This window comes from Sapajus apella, unplaced genomic scaffold (genome assembly GCF_009761245.1).
Source record: "Sapajus apella isolate SASKATOON/1434 unplaced genomic scaffold, GSC_monkey_1.0 scaffold69, whole genome shotgun sequence".
Taxonomy (NCBI): Eukaryota; Metazoa; Chordata; class Mammalia; order Primates; family Cebidae; genus Sapajus; species Sapajus apella.
In genome coordinates this window covers 8,477,200-8,495,918 of record NW_022437009.1, presented here as the reverse complement: position 1 = coordinate 8,495,918, position 18,719 = coordinate 8,477,200, and the positions used below count along the sequence as shown (strand labels likewise).

At 42.7% G+C, this 18,719-nt stretch overlaps 1 protein-coding gene and 1 long non-coding RNA gene across 2 annotated transcripts in view; one reads left to right on the top strand and one right to left on the bottom strand.

The window, feature by feature from the left end:
- Positions 1–1,840: 1,840 nt before the first annotated feature.
- Positions 1,841–16,598, bottom strand: LOC116531109. Its single transcript, XR_004260278.1, has 3 exons — positions 16,513–16,598; positions 10,340–10,344; positions 1,841–1,854 (listed from the first exon to the last, which is right to left on the bottom strand). It is a non-coding gene; the product is annotated as an uncharacterized LOC116531109 (long non-coding RNA).
- Positions 14,380–18,719, top strand: part of RAP1A (RAP1A, member of RAS oncogene family) — an 86,180-nt gene continuing 81,840 nt past the window's right edge. Inside the window, exon 1 of the mRNA XM_032249763.1 lies at positions 14,380–14,580. The gene's annotated coding sequence lies outside the window, so the exon portion shown is untranslated. The remainder of the gene's footprint in view (positions 14,581–18,719) is intronic.

Sequence of the window (18,719 nt, the reverse complement as noted above, 5' to 3'; positions counted from 1 at the left end):
CGGGGTTTCACCATGTTGACCAAGATGATCTCAATCTCTTGACCTCGTGATCCACCCGCCTCGGCCTCCCAAAGTGCTGGGATTATAGACGTGAGCCACCGCACCCGACCCGGTGAATCCCCTTTCTTATTAATTTATCCTCAAAATAATTACATGATTAAAACAGTTGTAGGCCCTCCATCAAGAGTAAGCAGCAATGTGCTTTGAAGCCTGGGCACCTGAGACCATGTTTATCTCGATTTATATGACTCAGCCACCACTCTGCCTCACTGGGTTCTCTGGTGTTAGACTGCTTTGGGTCATTTGGGAGAGGAAGATCTACTGCCAGAGCTTCAAGTTAATAGTGATCATTCTCCATTGAACTCAGACAGGAGACCAGCATGGTTTCTTGCCAGGGAGCAATTAGTGACTGCTGGACTGAAGTGGTTTCCAAGATTCAGGATTTGCCAGTAGTTGTAAAAGGTAACAGCCAACAGAGGAAGAGGAGACCCAAACCCCAGCCTATCCTGTGAGGTGTAGGGCACGGCTGGTGTTCTAAGGATGGTAGTTTTCACATTTTTGTGGCTTGTGAATCATTTTGGCAGGATAAAATTTCCCAAGGGCCAATTTACCCGACCGACTGCTACTTGCCAATGCAAAACCAAATAAATACACATATGTTTATTGGGAAGAAAACCAAAGTTTTTGGAGAGGACAGGGACAATGTCTTTGGATCCCCAGGGCCTAATCGTCTCAAAAAAAATTTATTGAGGTCACCTGATTCCTCTGAGAGGTTAAGCGTACATAATTTTCCAATCATTTTGATCTTTATACTGTATTCAGAGAGTGAATCTCTGTGTTAAATACAACCAGGTGATGGACTGTGGGCGAACTGAATTTTTCATTTTTATCAAGCATGGTATGGAAGAGGCAGCAGTAGCCTGAACTTCTCAAATACTTGGAATGCATGGATTGATTTACAGATGATTTGTTAAAGATGTTTCTCTCTAGAAATTGGTAGGTGAAGAAAGGAGAAACTAAAGTGGTCACCCAAAAGGTCAGAAATCCAACCACTGTTACAGGCCAAAGTCTTGGCCTAAGAACAAAGAACATTAGGCAATAGGATTGGGCTGTGCCTTTCTGAAGTCATGTCAGCAGCCTCCTGGGCCACGGCTTTCGCTTGCTCAGATGCAATTTGTTCAGGCAGTGCAGCTGGGGGCAGCAGGGCTTCAGCTACAAAAATGTTGGCTGGTAAGAGAAATCAAAATAATCCCCATTAAGTTCCCATTATCTTAAAAATTAGAAACTAATGAGAGGCTTCCGGAGCAAGCTGAGCAGCAGGAGGGCACCTCTGATGGATGCTGTCCTCTGTGAGGATGTTGCTGTCGTCACCAGGGACAAGCTCAGTGCCCAAGTGCCTCTGCGCAGTTTCCCTAGAAGCAGCCAAGACTGATCAGACACCCCAGGACTCGGGAGCCATAAGAAAAGACAGAGAAACAGCCCAAAAGTGAGGCTGGCATGGAAGGACATCCATGGCCTGAAGGGCAATCATCTTTGACCCCGAATTTTGTGAACTGTTTCTCAGAAACTCTCTCTGAAATCAATTTAACTTTTATGTTCCTGGATTCTTTTAGGTGTGGTGTTGCCTAAAGACAGGTAAAATGCCCCCTAAGGGAATGCCTTACATCTATGGTTCTAAAACTGGGTTCTCATCATATTTCAGGTTGAAGAATGTTTTTTATTTTATTTATTTATTTTTATAAAGACAGGATTTCACCATGTTGGTCAGGCTGGTCTTGAACTCCTGACCTCAGGTGATCCGCCCGCCTTGGCCTCCAAAGTGCTTGGATTACAGGCGTGAGCCACCACGCCCGGCTGAGGAACCTTTTTTAAAAAAATGCCTTCATTCTCAGAGCATGAGGAACCTTTTATGAGAAAAAGGTAGCTGGAGAATGCCATTCTCCTGGCAAATAGCAACTGTGGAAACACTCTTTTCATATAGACCTGGAAAATGGCTTCCAGTATTTTCTGTCCAAATACTACAACTCCTCACCAGCTTTGCATCACATCTTGGCACTGCACGGCCCAGTAGTATCGCATCATTTCATGGCACTGAGCCAAGAGTGTGCCTAGCAGTGCTCAGCACCATACAGGCAGTCTGCAGGGCCCTCCAAGCTCCCACCACCACACTCCTACTGGAGCAAAACGGGAGATTATCAGGCAGCAAGTCACGGTATTGTTATTATTACCCTGATGTGTAATAAATCTGTGTGGTGCGATAAATTAAGGCAAGCCTCTGTTCTCACTTTACAGGCTGCCAGTAGTTTTATTGTAACAGCTCAAAGATGTGAGTTTTCCTTTTTAGGCAGAGTAGAGGAAGCTCTGAAATGTGAAGAGAGAACAAAAGTATACTCACGTATAGTTTGCAAGACAGGTATTATACAAGAACTGGCTCATCAGCACATCCAGCACGTAATGTTTTTCTGTTTAATGATATTAGAGAACAGCGAGGCCTTACAATGCCCACAAGAGCTCGTTTGAATTCATTTTCATATCAATGTCTCTCTGCTGAGTTAGGCTGAGCTGACCTCTTGCACTAGACCTACAGTGCTTTCTTTTGGTGATAAACATGGGCGATTGTAAGATCACAAATTGGTTCTGGAACTCATTAAAATCAGCGAATGAGCATCAGTAAGATACTTGCATAGGCTGAATTTGTGACAATCTGTCCATTTTGGCAATTACAGCTCAGGGGATGACAGAGGGGTGGTGAGAAAAAACCCTCCAACTCCCGGCAAGGTGATGATCCATTTCAGATGTCTGTCAAGGATGCAAATGCCCTGGCTTTTCTTCCTTCACATCTTGAACCCTGGGTGCAGGAGGCAAGGGAAGGACTTGAGAATGCTTTACAGCTACCTTTTACCAAGTTCAAAGCCCAGGTGAGACCTTCAGTCAGGTCCCTGGCATACCTGACACTTCATTATTATTATTAATATTATTATTAATATATCAAGAGCCCCCTTCTTTAGTAGCAAATTCTGTTTCTGTTTGCTGTTTATAATTCGACCCTTACTTTTTTTTTACTCAAATGTTAGTCATTCAAGATTTCTTAACCCTGTGGTTACAGAGCCTTTCATCTTTTTCTTCTGCCTTCGTCTAAGCTCATAGGTTATTTCTCCCTAAACTACACACATGGGGTGCTGGTGCTCTGCTCTGTGTCATTGTATCCCCTGAACAGTGGAAGGCTATTGAGCACAGAGTTGATATTCAATATATAAATATTGATTGACTTTTTTTTTTTAGATGGAGTCTTGGTCTTTTGCCCAGGCTAGAGTGCAATGGCATACTCTGAGCTCACTGAAACCTCTGCCTCCTGAGTTTAAGCGATTCCCCTGCCTCAGCCTCCTGAGTACCTGGGATTATAGGCACACGCCACCACACCCAGCTAAGTTTTGTATTTTTAGTAGAGACGGGTTTCACCATGTTGGCCAGGCTGCTCTCAAACTTCTGATCTCAGGTGATCTGCCCGCCTCAGCCTCCCAAAGTGTTGGGATTATCGGTGTGAGCCCCCATGCCCAGCCTGATTGACTTTCAAAACTGTCTTCTAGGCCGGGCGCGGTGGCTCACGCTTGTAATCCCAGCAGTTTGGGAGGCCGAGGCAGGTGGATCACGAGGTCAAGAGATCGAGACCATCCTGGTCAACACGGTGAAACCCCGTCTCTACTAAAAATACAAAAAATTAGCTGGGCATGGTGGTGCATGCCTGTAATCCCAGCTACTCGGGAGGCTGAGGCAGGAGAATTGCCTGAACCCAGGAGGCAGAGGTTGCGGTGAGCCGAGATTGCGCCACTGCACTCCAGCCTGGGTAACAAGAGCGAAACTCCTTCTCAAAAAAAAAAAAAAAAAAAAAAAACTGTCTTCTAGTTTATTCTGTGACCACCATCTCTACTACCTTAGTTTACCATCATTCACATACTGCTCTGAAAAACTATACGCTCCTTATGACCTTACAGTCAAAAATGATTGACTCCATTGCTAATCCCTTTTGCAAAACCCTGAGACTCACCCCCTCACTCTTCCTTAGAAAAACACTATATTCCTTTCATTGTGTCTCATTTACTAGCAGCAAATTCTAACACAGGAAACTTCATTCTCTGAGTTTACATAGTCTCATGAATTCTAGTTTTCTCTCTTATTTTTCCCCTAATACAGTCTACCCCTGGCTAATCTACAACAATCCTAATCAGTAGAAACTCTGGAAAAACTGAGGTCATAATTTCTGAATCTGGTTTGAATTTGGAATTTGCTCCCTCAGCTCAAAATTAATATTATAAATTTAGTAGAAATGTGTTTTCTACGTTTTGGACTCAGGCTAGTATTTTTACACACAAAGTTTGGTATCTGACTTAACTAGTTACTGAAAGAAAAAGGACATTTCCAACTCCTTTTCTGCCTTTCTCCTATCCCACTACTTTCCTCCACCCAACACAACACACACACATACGCACACACACCCCCCACACCAGTCACTGACAATGGGGAAGATGGAGTTCTTCCTCAAATTCCCCTTAGTTGTATCATTGTTTGGAAGTTATTGGTTCTTATCCAAAAGCAGATGTGGACAGAGTAAGGCGTTTTAGCTCAGCCATATAAAGTAGCATAAACCCCAGGCTTTAATCTTTCTGTAAGTCTGCACTGGTATATAATCTTCCTTCTGGTGAATATAACAGATCCAAATTAACAAATATTTATTGAGTGCTTACTTTGAGAACCAGTGCTATATTGTTCCTTATATTATCTCATTTAACTTGATTATTACTATTTAAGGTAGTATTCTCGTTTTATAAATGAGAAAGCAAATATTCAGAAGTATTAGGTGACTTGTACTCAGTGAGAGAAACATATTTCTTTTATTCCAAGCCCATTGCTCTTTCTTCTTGTCTGATTTTTAACTTTGTGATAATTACAAGAACTGGAACTCTATTACAACAACGGGAATTACAAGAACTAGAACTCCATTACAAGCTCTTTTACAAGAACTGGAACTCTCTGTACAAACTGGTTATTCTTAAATGATCTATACAGAGTGCAGAATCCTATTACGACAAATACCATTGTAACAAAACTTCTCTCTAAGAAAACCCCATTCTAGAACTGTCATTGGCTCCTAACTTTCATCTAGTAAACATTCAAGGAATATTTTGTAAAAGTTTACCCAAATTTCTCACTGGAAATTTGGAGCTTAGGATGTCTTGAAAATTGGGTTCAAGTATCAGGCACTAAGGGAAGGGATAGGAAACCTGACGATGTTGTATGATGTTTGACCCGTATTCCTTCATACCATAAATAGTTGAGTCTAAAAGTTGTGTTAGCTCAGCTTGTTGAAAAATAAAGTGAAAGTACTATGGAAATAGAAGGGAATAAAAAGCTCCACTTAGATTTTTTTTAAAGGTACTTGGAATCATAATGTCAATTTAAAAAAAGTAATTTGGTCAAGGAATAACGATTTTATAAAATAACTGTTTATAAAAATAGCTAATAGTTTTTGAGCACTTACGATGTATCAGTTGTTAACATTGTACTTTTTTTTTTTCCATTTTTCTTTATTTTTTTGAGATGGAGTCTCGCTCTGTCATCCAGGCTGGAGTGCAGTGGCACCATCTCAGCTCACTGCAACCTCCCCCTCCAGGGTTCAAGTCATCCTCCCACCTCACCCTTCCAAGTAGCTGAGATCACAAGCATGTACCACCATGCCTGGCTAATTTTTGTATTTTTAGTAGAGATAGAGTTTCACCATGTTGGCCAGGCTAGTCTCGAACTCCTGACCTCAGGTGATCCACCCACCTCGGCCTCCCAAAATGCTGGGATTATAGGAGTGAGCTACCGTGCCTGGCTAACATTGTAAAATTTTTAATGTATTATTTAATCTTCACAACAACCTTATGAAGTAAATGTTATCCTAATTTTACACACAAGGGAACTGAAGCTCAGAACGGTTAATTTGCCCAAGGTCACACAGCTGGTAAAAGGCAGGATCAGAATTTGAACTCATGCTGTGTGACTCCAGAGCCTACGTGTTTAACCACACTTAGGGTTGCCAGATAAAATACAGTTACACTTGATTTTTGGATAAACAAATCCTAAATATTGCATGGAACATATTTTTACTAAAAGTGTATTTTTTGTTTATCTGAAATTCAAATTCAACTGGGCATCCTCTATTTTTATTTGCTAAATCTAGCAACCCTAACCACACTATTCTGCCTTCTGTAAATCCAGATAATGATATATTTGGGCTGTTTAATTTGCAGTTTACACATGCTCGAGTTTTGTTACAGAATAAGCAATGTTAATTCACATCTACAAAGCTAGGCTCCTGGATTTCTCTTTCCCTCCATTTATTGAAGGCTGGGTTGGTCTGATGCCAGTCTTCTCTCTGATAGTGCAGCTAAGTGCAAGCTTTTCTCCTACGATAAGAAAAGACTTCACTTACTGTTGGCACATTCTGGCCTCCTGCCTACACTGGGCTCTCTCCAGTGGCCAGCTGTGTCTTGTCTGGTGCTCATCATTATCCAACTTCCTTGCCTCAGGAATCCTTGACTCTTTCCAAGATTTGCAGAGGTGCATGGCTGAGTAGCAGCTTCCTTCTAGAAAACAGTGTTTACAGAAGGAAACAAAAAAGAATCAGTGGGCTGGAACTTAGAATAAAGGTATCCTGTATATAAAGTCTGTTGAAAAAACATATAAATAGGCAATATACGCACCACCAAATGAACAACTCTTGTTTCTCCATGCCTTCCACTCTGATATAGCTCTTTTATAATGCACAATATGCACCTGCCTATATACCTTCTTTCACCACTCAGATCACCTAAGCTAAAAATATTGAAATTGTTTTCAGTGGCCACCTAGAAACCAAATGCATTGTCTCTCAGGTCACACAGTGCATTACAAAACAAATATAAAAGCCTTGAAATTAGCTGATCTTTATCATCTTTTAACAATATGGATAACTGAAAAGCAACTGTCTATTTGCAAGCCTGGATATTTATAGAATTACCTCTATAGTCAAGATGTTTTAAATATTTCAAACAGCCTGAATTTCTATAACCCAAGAATGGAATAATAGTAATAGATGTATTTATTATAACATACAAATAACATTTTGTCATTGTGTGACAGTTTCTATGAAGAGTACTGTCTGTGCATTATCTCTCTTATTTTTTACCAAAGCACTATGAAATTTTGTACTCTTTCTAGGATCATATGACAGACAAGAAAATTGAGGCTACAAGAGGTTGAGTAATTTGTCCAATGCTGCACAGCTAGTGGCAAAACCTGCTTTTAAACCTATGTAGCCTCACCCCAGAGATCATATACTTAATTACTGCCTAACAGTACCTCTACATTATAAAATCAGTGGTAGATAACGCTGTTTTTGGTGAATATATAGGTTATTTATTTATTTATCTTATGTTTCAAATCTGTTGCCAGCTCTTTCATTTGAAAGGCATGAAGTATTCTCTTTGTTAAATAGTAAAGAATATCTGGGAAGAGGAGAAGTTGGGTGGTAAGTGGCCAACATGATAGGATTAAATGAGATGCTATATGACTAGCACATAGGTTATACCTCATGTAACCAACCATAAGAGTTGGACAACACTTAAACTGGTCCATGCCCTGGTTCACCTAGACAAGTCCACTAATTATTTGCTTGGATATCACAGCAATGTCAGGTTGCCAAAAAAAATTCTTTTTTTTTTTTTTTTTTAAAGATGGGCTTTCACCATGTTGGTCAGGATGGTCTTGAACTCCTGACCTCAGGTGATCCAACCGCTTTGGCCTCCAAAGTGCTTGGATTACAGCCATGAGCCACCATGCCCGGCTGCCAAAAAAAAAATCTAAATGCTTAATCTCATTTTCTGTACTTATCTCAAGGTCAACTAGTCAATTTGTCCACCAGCACCACCAATCTCTGGCCCACATTTTGAGTGGCACTAATATAGGTAAGATCAGCCTAGTTAATTCAAGTATACAAATAATGAATGAAGAATATGCTCATTTATATTCTCTCTCTCCACACACACACACACACACACACACACACACACACACAAACACACACACACACTCCTGAATACTTATTCCTGAAACATTTACTGAGAACGTACTATATTCTTGTTACTTTCCTAGGCTCTAAGAATATAGTAATGAATAAAGTAAATCAAGTACCTGCTTTCAGGGAACTTATAATTCTAATTCAACCAATGTACTGATACCCAAACATCACCAGTTTGAGGCCTTGCCAATTAACAGCTCTGCGCTTTTGTGTAAATTCATTTAATACTTCTAAGCAAGTTTTTGCTTTACAAAATGAGACCAATAATATGTACTTCAATAGCATCATTTGTAGGATTAGATATTGTGAAAAGTGTAAAATCACATACCAATGCCAGGTCACATTTTTATCATGTGTCCTTCCTGAGTGAAGGGACTGTATCTTTCCTGTCTTTGTATCCTCAGCAACAAGTATAAGGGCTTGCTAAGTAGCAAGCCTCAGTTAAGGCTCACTGAATAAATGTGCCAAAGATCATGTATGTGTGAAGTACATTTTTTTGTTTAAAATATTATACCTGCTCTTTAAATCCTTAAAATCTATTTTACCAACAGGAAAAGTACATAAGGCATTGTAGGGCATAGCCTATGTAATTCTACGCTTCCATTATAGATTTCTAAGAATTCAAGCTCTAAAAATGTGTTTTCTAAACATTTATTAGAAGGAAGCTTCTTTTTATTGATATGTATCACAAGCTTCTTAAAGTCTTCAACTGATCCTAGAAGTAGCTATGCTGGTCCTGTCAGTTTAGGATTACAAACTAGAACTGAGTTGTAAAAGTACCCTAAGTTTGGGGAGCATATGGAAGAAATTCTCAGCCAATAATAACATGAAAGGAAAAGTACCTAGTGTGTTTCTCTTCAAAACTCTGAACTTCATGTTAGAAAAGTTGCTTCTAGGCCAGGTGCGGTGGCTCATGCCTGTAATCCCAGCACTTTGGGAAGCGGAGGCAGGCGGATCATGAGGTCAGGAGATTGAGATCATCTTGGCCAGCATGGTGAAACCTGGCCTCTACTAAAATACAAAAAATTAGCTGGGGGTGGTGGCACATGCCTGTAGTCCCAGCTACTCAGGAGGCTGAAGCAAGGGAATCGCTTGAACCCAGGAGGCAGAGGTGGCAGTGAGCTGAGACAAGGTCGCGCCATTGCACTCCAGCCTGGTGACAGAGTAAGACTCCATTAAAAAAAAAAAAAAAGTTGCTTCCAGAGTATCAAGACTTTCTTTTGAGGGCTAGTGATGTTACTGTTAGGGTTAGGCAGGGGTATGGTTGTCCTACAGATTTCATGAAAGTGCATAACTACATTCAGTGACTCTTTGAAGAGTACCTTATTTTACAAGGTGCCCCTTATACTGCAAGAGGCATTAACATAATTAAAACACAGTGACTCGCAAGGAATAATATTTAGTAATAAGAATAAAATGAATACACAAAATGCACTATAAGGCAGCACATAAGTGCCATAGATGAGGAATGAATAGGAACTACAGGACTTCAGAGGAGGGCTCCACTCAGGAGCTGCAATGTGAAATGCACCTTCAAGGATTTCAACAGATTTTAGGTTTGACAGAGGGAAAAGTGGCATTTTTTGCAGGCGGAGAGGCAGCTTAATAAGTTGACTCCTTTGTAAAAAGTTAGCAGGAGTTACAGCAAATAGTTTGATATACGTGTAAGGGTATAGTGGAAGGTAAGGTTGGAAAAATGGGATGGAGATACATAATTGGGCAAGTGCCAGATTGACCGGTCTGTACTAAATGTGGGGGAAATATTGATAGTTTTTAAAATAGGGTGGAGTCATGATCTGGCCAACGCTTTAGGGAGATGGTTTTGGCAAGAACACAAGATGGACTGAAAGGAAGGCAACTATGCAGGAGACTAAATAGGAGAGCACAGCAAAAGTCTCGACCTAGGTTAACCAATACCTGACCTAGAGTAGTGGCAATAGAGCTAAAGAGGTGTGGGCAAAAGGAAGAGCCATTGTGTAGAAAGTACAGTGTTTATACCTGTGCAGTCCAATATAGTGGCTCCTAGTCAAGGCTCTTTAAATGTAACTTTAATTAAAATTAAATAGGATTTAAAATTCAGGCCAGGTGTGGTGGCTCACGCCTGTAATCCCAGCACTTTGGGAGGCCGAAGTGGGTGGATCACAAGGTCAAGAGATTGAGACCATTCTGGTCAACATGGTGAAACCCTGTCTCTACTAAAAATACAAAAATTTGCTGGGTGTGGTGGCGAGCGCATGTAACCCCAGCTGCTCTGGAGGGTGAGGCAGGAGAATTGCTTGAACTTGGGAGGCAGAGGTTGCAGTGAGCTGAGATCGCACCATTGCACTCCAGCCTGGCAACGGAGTGAGACTCTGTCTCAAAAAAAAAAAAAATTCAGTTCCTCAGTTGCATTAGCTGCATTTTAAGTGCTCAGTAGCCATATGTAACTTCCGTATTGGACTATGCGGATAAAGAACATTTCCGTCATAGTGCAATGTTTATTGGACAGTGCAGCTCACTATGCTTTAGGGACTAATTGGGCGTAGGATGAGGAAGATGGATTGGAGGTTCTGTTTGGCAGCTGAGTGGCTGAGAAAGGTAGTGCTATGAACAGAAAAGAGGAAGTCAGGAGGAGGAGGAGCTGGATTTAGGAAGAAAGGTGTTGTTTAGTTTCTGTCAAATACCAGGCCAGATAAAGTGCCAACACAAATGCTCAGGTATCCCTGGTGAAAGGAAAGGGCAAGGAAAGCAAAGTGCCTGCTGGGCTTTCCCAGAGCTTGTAAAGGAGCCCTGGGAGGATCTAATTGGTTTATCCCCTCCTGCACTCAGTTTCTCCTGTTTGTGCCGCTCCCTGAAGATTATGAGTGGGCAATCCAATTCCTCAACCTCTCTAAACCAACGGTTCACATATACCATGATGACAGCAAGTGCCCAAGGGCTTTGCTGTGTTCTTAGCTCCTTGGCACCAGCCTGAACTTTTTTCTCACAGATACTTTGTGCTTCCTCTCCCCTAACCACGTTACTCACCCTTCCCCATGCTCAACCTTAGGAAAGTCCCCTTGCCCCCACTTATTTGATTACTTCCTCTCCAGCTACTGCTCACAGGGACCACAACAAACCATTGACTTCTTACTTGCCCTCTCTTCCCTCCCAGCTTAGATTCCAAGGTTCATCACTATCATCACTCCCTTACATAGTACTCCTACCCCTCTCATTGACTTTCCTCAGCAAAACCCAGCCCTGGTCAAATACAGTCCTTTAACCCCCAAACGATAGAGTGTGTCTGGAGGAGAATCACACAACCTTGCAGAGTGGTCTCACTTTAATGTATGGCCATGGGCCAGGCACAGTGGCTCATGCCTATAATTCCAGCACTTTGAGAGGCCAAGATGGGTGGATCATGAGTTCAGGTGATCAAGACCATCATGGCTAACACAGTGAAAACCTGTCTTTACTAAAATACAAAAAAAAAAAAAAAAATTAGCCCGGTGTGGTGGCACGTGCCTCTGTCTCAGCTACTTGGGAGGCTGAGACAGGAAAATCACTTGAACCCGGGAGGTGGAGGTTGCAGTGAGCCGAGATGGTGCCACTGCACTCCAGCCTGGGCGACAGAGCAAGACTCCATCTCAAAAAAGAAAAAGGTATGGCCATCAACTCAAGAGGGCCCTCAGCGATGTTGATACTATGCTTCTCTAGTCACTTTTCCATTCTTCAAGGAAATTATTTCTCACCTTCTTCTATCATTGCATAAAGAGCAGATCTTATTTCATCAATCCCAGTGAGACAGCCAGCACTTACAGCACTCAGTGGAAACTGGGAAAAGGTCCATACATGTATGCATGCATGTGTGTGTGATATATGAAAAACTGCTAAAATGCATCACCTCTCCTGGTGGAGCAATCAGAAAGTGCCCCTTCCTCCAGGCTGACGTGGCCCCACCAGGGCACATAGCTTGGTGGGCAAAACAAGGGCTACATTTCAGCTCCCATCTGCCGCCGCTGCTCTGCAGGGGACTGAGCGTGCCACCAACAAATGTACTGCCTAATCTATCTGCATCTGCATCCAGACACTACCTTCTCTCCAGAAATAGCCTGTGAGTGCAATCCCTTACTCCTATCCTAGGCCAACCTCTTCACTTCTGTGCTAGATCCAATTGCTTCTCACCTACTTGAGGGCTCTTTTTCTCCAGTTGTTGCATTCTGTGTCATCAATTTTATCTCTCTAAAAAATCATTCCAGCATACCAACATGAGAATAAGCATTTCCTATCTTAAAATGCTCTCCCTTGATCCCAAGTACCTCTCTGGCTACTGCCCTTTTCTCTTTCACAGTAAAGCTTCTCAAAAGCTGTTTAGATCACTTTCTCTTCCTCACCCCCCATCCTATTAACACACCCTAATCAGAGTTTCTCCTCATGACTCCACTGAAACTGTTTTCATCAAGGTCATCGGCAACTTCATCAGGCCAAATCCAGTGTTCAAACTCTCAGTCCTTATCTTACTCATTTAGCAGTATCTGATAAGACTCATGACTCGCTCCCTCCTAAAACAATTCTCTTGTTTTCCAATGCTTCACCTTCTCCTGGTGTTCCTCCTGCCCTGACTGGTAGCTCTTTCTCTTCTCTACTTAATCTCCAAATGTTAGAGTGTCTCTTGGTCCTCTCCTCCAGCTACCTCCGAGTCTCCTCCCTATGTGATCCTAACGGGACCTAAGACTTAAAAAGCATCTATGTGCTAATGGATCCCAAATGTATCTCTCTAGACTCATATCAATTGTTTATTCAACATCCCGGCTTGGATGTATAACAGGTACCTTAAACATAACGTGCAAAAAAGCCTCTTGATTTCCCCATCCCCAAATCTGTGCCTCCTTTTCATTAAATGGCACCACCATTAAATCAGTCATCAGGCACGAACCTAAGAATCAACTCTGATTTCCTTTTGTTCTTTCACACAGTATCCCCCAAATCCAAATCCATTCCAATCGTAATGTATCTAAATACAATAAAATAGCCTTCTTCTCATCCTGTCCGTGGCTGCCAGGCTACTTAATCCAAGCTACCGTACTGGTAACCCAAGGACATCTGTGCTTCCCTGTTGTGTATTTTACACACATCAGCAAGACTAACTTTTAAAAATGTGAATCAGATGCGGTCATTCCTCGGCTCGCCCTCCTCCTATGGTTTCCAGTTCCTGTTATAAGGCCCGCAGGTTTCACTGCATTTGGCCACTGGCCCACCTCTCTGAGCCTAGCTGGTACTGCTCTCGGGCTGCACAGCCACGCCGGCCTTTCACTGTTTCTGCAACATGGCAGGCATATCCCTACCTCTGGGTTTATGGCTGATTTTTTCTTAGCCTGGAAAGGCTATTCGTCCTCCCGGCTCCCGTGTTTGCGAGACTTACTCCGTCATACCGTGTGTATGGGCTCAAAGGTCTTCTTGGAGAGGCAGTATCTGACCAGGTGTAAAGTTACCCTATCCCCTGTTTATTTTTCTCCACACCACTTATCACTACCTGCAGTTTTTGTCACTTGTTTGTTGTCTGTATCCCCTCTCCCACTCCACTAGCATGCATTCTGCAAGAGGGTCTTTGCCCGTCTATGGCTTTATTCCTTTGCGCTTAGTTAGAACAGCGCCTGGCACCTAACAGGTGCTCAGTTAGTTCTTGTCGAATGATTGTATTCCCTCCAAATTTTCTTCTTGAATCTTTGGACCCTTCCTTATTTTTTCCTTCCGTTCTTACCCACCTCCCATCCCACCCTGTGCAAAGCTAAAACTCCCCGCCCCTTCCCGGTAGTTCCAGGACTTTCCCGCTCCCCTCTTAAAGTGCGCGGCTCCTTTAAGCGGACTCCCGAACGCCGCGAGGAAGGCGGGGCCGAAGCCCATTCGTCGCCAACTTGGAGGGGCGGGGCAGAACCAGGGGGCGGGGCTGCGTGCTGCGTGCGTGCTCGTTCTGGAGGAGGCGCCGCCGCCGCTCCCGAGGCCGCCGCTGCCGTCGCCGCGCAGAGCCGGAGCAGGAGCCACGGGCGAGAGGAGGGAGGAGGAGGAGGAGGAGGAGGAGGAGGTGGTGGAGGAGGTGCCGGACCAGGGGGGTGAGTAAGGGGCGGGGAGCCCTAGACTGCCCCAGAGGGAGCGGGGGGCGCGGGTCGGCGGAGCCGATGGTGAGGCGGCTCATGTCGCCGGTCAGTCGCCTGGCTCCCCCTTCCTCCTCCGCGTTCCATCGGTGTCCGGGGCGGCGGCCCGGGGGCCTGGCCGGCGGGAGGGGCCGGAGATCAGGGAGGCCCGGCCACTGCCAGGGCCAGAGCCAACCACGCCCGCGGACCGACCCGGTCGACTGTAGGCCTGCGGGAGATCGTCGGGAGGGGCCCCGGCCGGCTGTGGGAGAGAAAGAGGACATTGTGTCCCCCACCCTTCAACTCCCCGAGGTGTCATAGCACAAGCCCATTTCCCTTGCCGTCTCCCCAGACTCAGTGCCCTCGCCCATCACTGCCTGAGAGACTTAGAAGGTTGGACATCGCTGCCTTCCTCCTCTTTCATGTCCCCTGTCTAGGGTCAGAGCTTCCTTCCCACCTCTCCCTTTTGGCGGGTCACACGGGGAGGGGGTTGGAGGGTTGGGTGAATTCTCTGTCCTCTGTCCTCTGCTGTAGAAGTGCGGACAGGTTGGAGCGTTGCTATGTCCGTGTTCACTTCTGTCAGGGTTCAGGGTCTCCTTTACCTTCCTTTATTCCCCCAATGAATAGGGCTGACATCTCTACATCGCACTCCACCTTCCAGCCCCTTTCCCGCCTTCTTTACCCCCAGGTCTTCCGTAGCTTACCATGTGTTCCGCCTTTTCAGTGTTAACTTTTCGTGAGTCTCTGCTTCTTACCTGAATTTTGTTAGGGAAGAGGTCACAGTATGATTCTTCTGATCTTTCAAACTAACGTTGGTAAGAGCATCTGTTGCCCCCCTTACTCAGGAAGTTAAGAACAGTGTCTTCAGCCGAATTGTGTAATGTACTGCTAAGGGGAGAAGATGAGAGGAAGACATTTGTGCCTGCAAAATGGGATCTCCTCACAGGGCTGAGAACCAGAGTTTAGGGAACCTTTGACCTCTTGGAAAAAGAACTACTGTTGAGGAGTAATGCATTCTGTTTCGGGAGGGAAAATCATTTTGTTCCTTCTTTGAAGGTAGGAGGCATAGGAAGTGAAATAGAATAATAGAGCAGAAGGTGATTGGGCTACAGCCCTACAGGTAGGTGGTGGATGATGGTTTTGTTATTACAGTTAAGAGTTAAGTATCAGCTCTTAGATTTAACTTGGGGCTCCTACCTTCAAAAGCGTAAAGGGCTGTCTCAGAAGAGATGCTGCTGGAAACAGGATTTGGAAACTTTCTTTGGGTTTCCTGTCAGAATGTGTGGGGGTGGACATGCTTATGTGTAGTTTTTCTTTACTTGTGAGGTAATTTATTTCTGTGATACTTTGACATAGTAAGCATTAAATTAGGCCCCAGACTTTCTGTCTTTATTATTCGTTCCTGTAACATTTTTGTCTTGAAATTATATAGTTTGATATTCTTTTGTAGATATTTCAGGGACTCTTGTCTAGTTTCCTGGGTGTTTAAATTATGGTCTACTTCAGATACGATCAGCTGTAAGGTATTGAGGATCATACATGTTCAGTATTTGTTGAATGAATTGAATGATTACCAAGATGAGTCTAGGTGTTAAATCTTCTGTCCTTTTGAGAGGTACCCTATATTAGGATATTGCAGTCCACTTCCAGTTTGTAAAATAGTAATTCTTAACCTTTTCTAGGCCACTGACACCTTTGAGAATATGATGAAATGTATAAACTCTCTCCTCAGAAAAAAGTTAATAGGCGTTATTCACAAAATTTTTCATTAGTGTTAGGGACCCTCTAAGGCCAACCATGACCATCTGTCTTAAAAGTGAACTGGATGGAATCCCTGAGTGTTGCCCAGTTCATATTAAAACAGCTCAAAACCCTTTGTTCACTTTTTGTATGGCCTCAGGAAGGACAGTATCTATATTTAATATACCCCAGAAGTTAACTATATTCATATACGTTGATCCTGTAGTCCTTCTGGAAATGAATCCCCAAGGAAATATTCCAAGAGAAAGAAAATGTTGTATATGCACATGCTCATTTAATTATTTTAATAGATGGGAAGAAAAGGAAACTATATGTCCGACAGCATAAAGATACACAATTTTGCAATCACTGAAAAAGGTTAGAATTGAAGATTATTAATCTCTTAATTGATCTTCCGGCTTCCACTCTTGCCCCTCCACCCCAAGTTGATTTCCACATAGCAGCTACAATGATGCTCACAAACTTAAGTCAGAGCAAGTCTCTCTTCTCTTCACAACCATCCAGTGTTTTCCCATCTCATTCACAGTAAAATCCGAAGTTCTCACCATGGCATATAAGCCTTACAGCAGCCCAGCTATTTCTATAATCTCAAGTCCTTTTACTTTTGCTCTTGCTTACTGTACTCCAACCACACTGGCCTCCTAGTTCTCAAAAAGGTCAAATACACTCAGGTGTCTGCACTTGCTGTCTTCTCTGCCTATAACCTTTTTCCCCAAGGCAGTACATATCCCTAACGTCCTTCAGGTCACTGCACCAGTCTCGGGTCTTCCCTTACTACCCTTCCCTGCCACTATATCTATCCCCGTCACCTTACTCTTAAGACTAGGTTATACTGATCTTGACAGCCACAATTGTTGGTAAACGTTTCATGATATTGTCATTTTAACACTTGCATTGGACATTATTATTTAACATTTAAAAAATAATGTCAGCCATAAAGAGATCTTTCAGATTGTTAGGTTGAATTTTTCAATAGCTCACATTTAAAGTTTGGGTGTTAGCTTACCTCTCTTCAACATTCAACAACAGGGTGCTAATTGTTGGATACAGAGATGAATTAGACAGAGTCTCTGCCCTTATCTGCTATGATTTGTATTGTAATACTTAAGTCACTCTAGACCTTGTGAGTGTTTACCATTACCCATGAACTTTAGTGTATGGTTGATGATCTTTTATATAAAATAGGGATTAGACATCCAAATGTTCATGTGGTAATTGCTTTTTTTCCTTACACAGGGATATTTTTAAAAATTAAAAAAACTTTTTTTGAGAAGGAGTCTTGCTCTGTTACCCAGCCTGAAGTGCAGTGGTGCAGTCTTGGCCCACTGCAACCTCTGCCTCCTGGGTTCAAGCGATTCTCCTGCCTCAGCTTTTTGAGTAGCTGGGATAACACGTGTCCACCACCACGCCCAGCCAATTTTTAAAAATTTATTATTATTTTATATATATATATATATATATATATATTTTTTTTTTTTTTTTTTTTTTTTAAGAGATGGGGTTTCTCCGTGTTGGCCAGGCTGGTCTCGAACTCCTGACCTCAGGTGATCCGCCCACCTCGGCCTCTCAAAGTGCTGGGATTACAGGCTAGAGCCACCGCGCCTGGCCTATCAATTTTTTTTTTTTTTTTTTTTTTTAATTTTTAGTAGAGATGGGGTTTCACCATGTTGGCCAGGCTGACCTCAAACTCCTGACCTCAAGTGATCTGGCCACCTTGGCCTCCCAAAGTGCTGGTATTACAGGCATGAGCCACTGTGCGCATCAACAAAGGGATTTTTAGTGGTTATCTGTAATTCATTTAATTTCTGTTTTGTTTGATGTTTTTAGAATTTCATAGCTGTGACAGCCCCATGTTTTGTTCTTTGCAGTAAATTATATAGGTACTTAGTTGAAGACTCACAGTTGAATTTTAATTGTAATTCTTTATAGTTGTTAAAAAAAAAAAGACTACTGTTTTTGTTAAATAGGTTAACATTGCATCTTTGTAATTTTACTTGGTTTATAGGGGTTGATGATACGAGTCTGTTTTGATAGAAAATTATACCACTGAGGGCTTTGCCCAGAATTTCTGGTTCTGGTTCTAGATGGCTTGATTTGGCATAGTTGAGGAGCTTTGACATCTATACAGAGGAGTGGGTTAAACCACTTGAGTTCCTTGAAAGCACCTTGCTGTGTTCCTGGCATGGTAGGGACACCGTAAATGTTCATTGAACCTCAGATAATTTCTAATCTCCTGATTCTAAAGTTCTCTTATTTTAGATGGTCAAAAGTAACTAATGTAAAGCGTTTATATTTTAATATTGGGATACATTTGAAATTGTGAATGTAAGTTTACTTGTTCGTGATGTCCCTTTTCAAATTAATTGGGTATAATAATTAATTGATTAGGCCTAATCAGTTTTAAGAAGAGTTACAGCATATTTCCAAGTATTTTTTGCTTATTCTGGTGTAATTTAATTGCTGCGTTACTTAATGCCAGATTCATATCTTATGGAGATTAGCATTAAACAAAAATATTTAAGCTTTAGTATGTTACTGAGACTGATGAAGTGTCCATTTTTTCTTTAATCGTGTGCGTGAAGTTTGGGGATTATAAGCAGTAGTTTTAGGCTGGGCATGGTGGCTCACGCCTGTAATGCAGCACTTGGGAGGCCGAGGCGGGTGGATTAGGAGTTCAAGACCAGCCTGACCAAGATGGTGAAACCCCGTCTCTACTAAAAACTACAAAAAAATTAGCCAGGCGAAGTGGCAGGCGCCTGTAATCCCAGCTG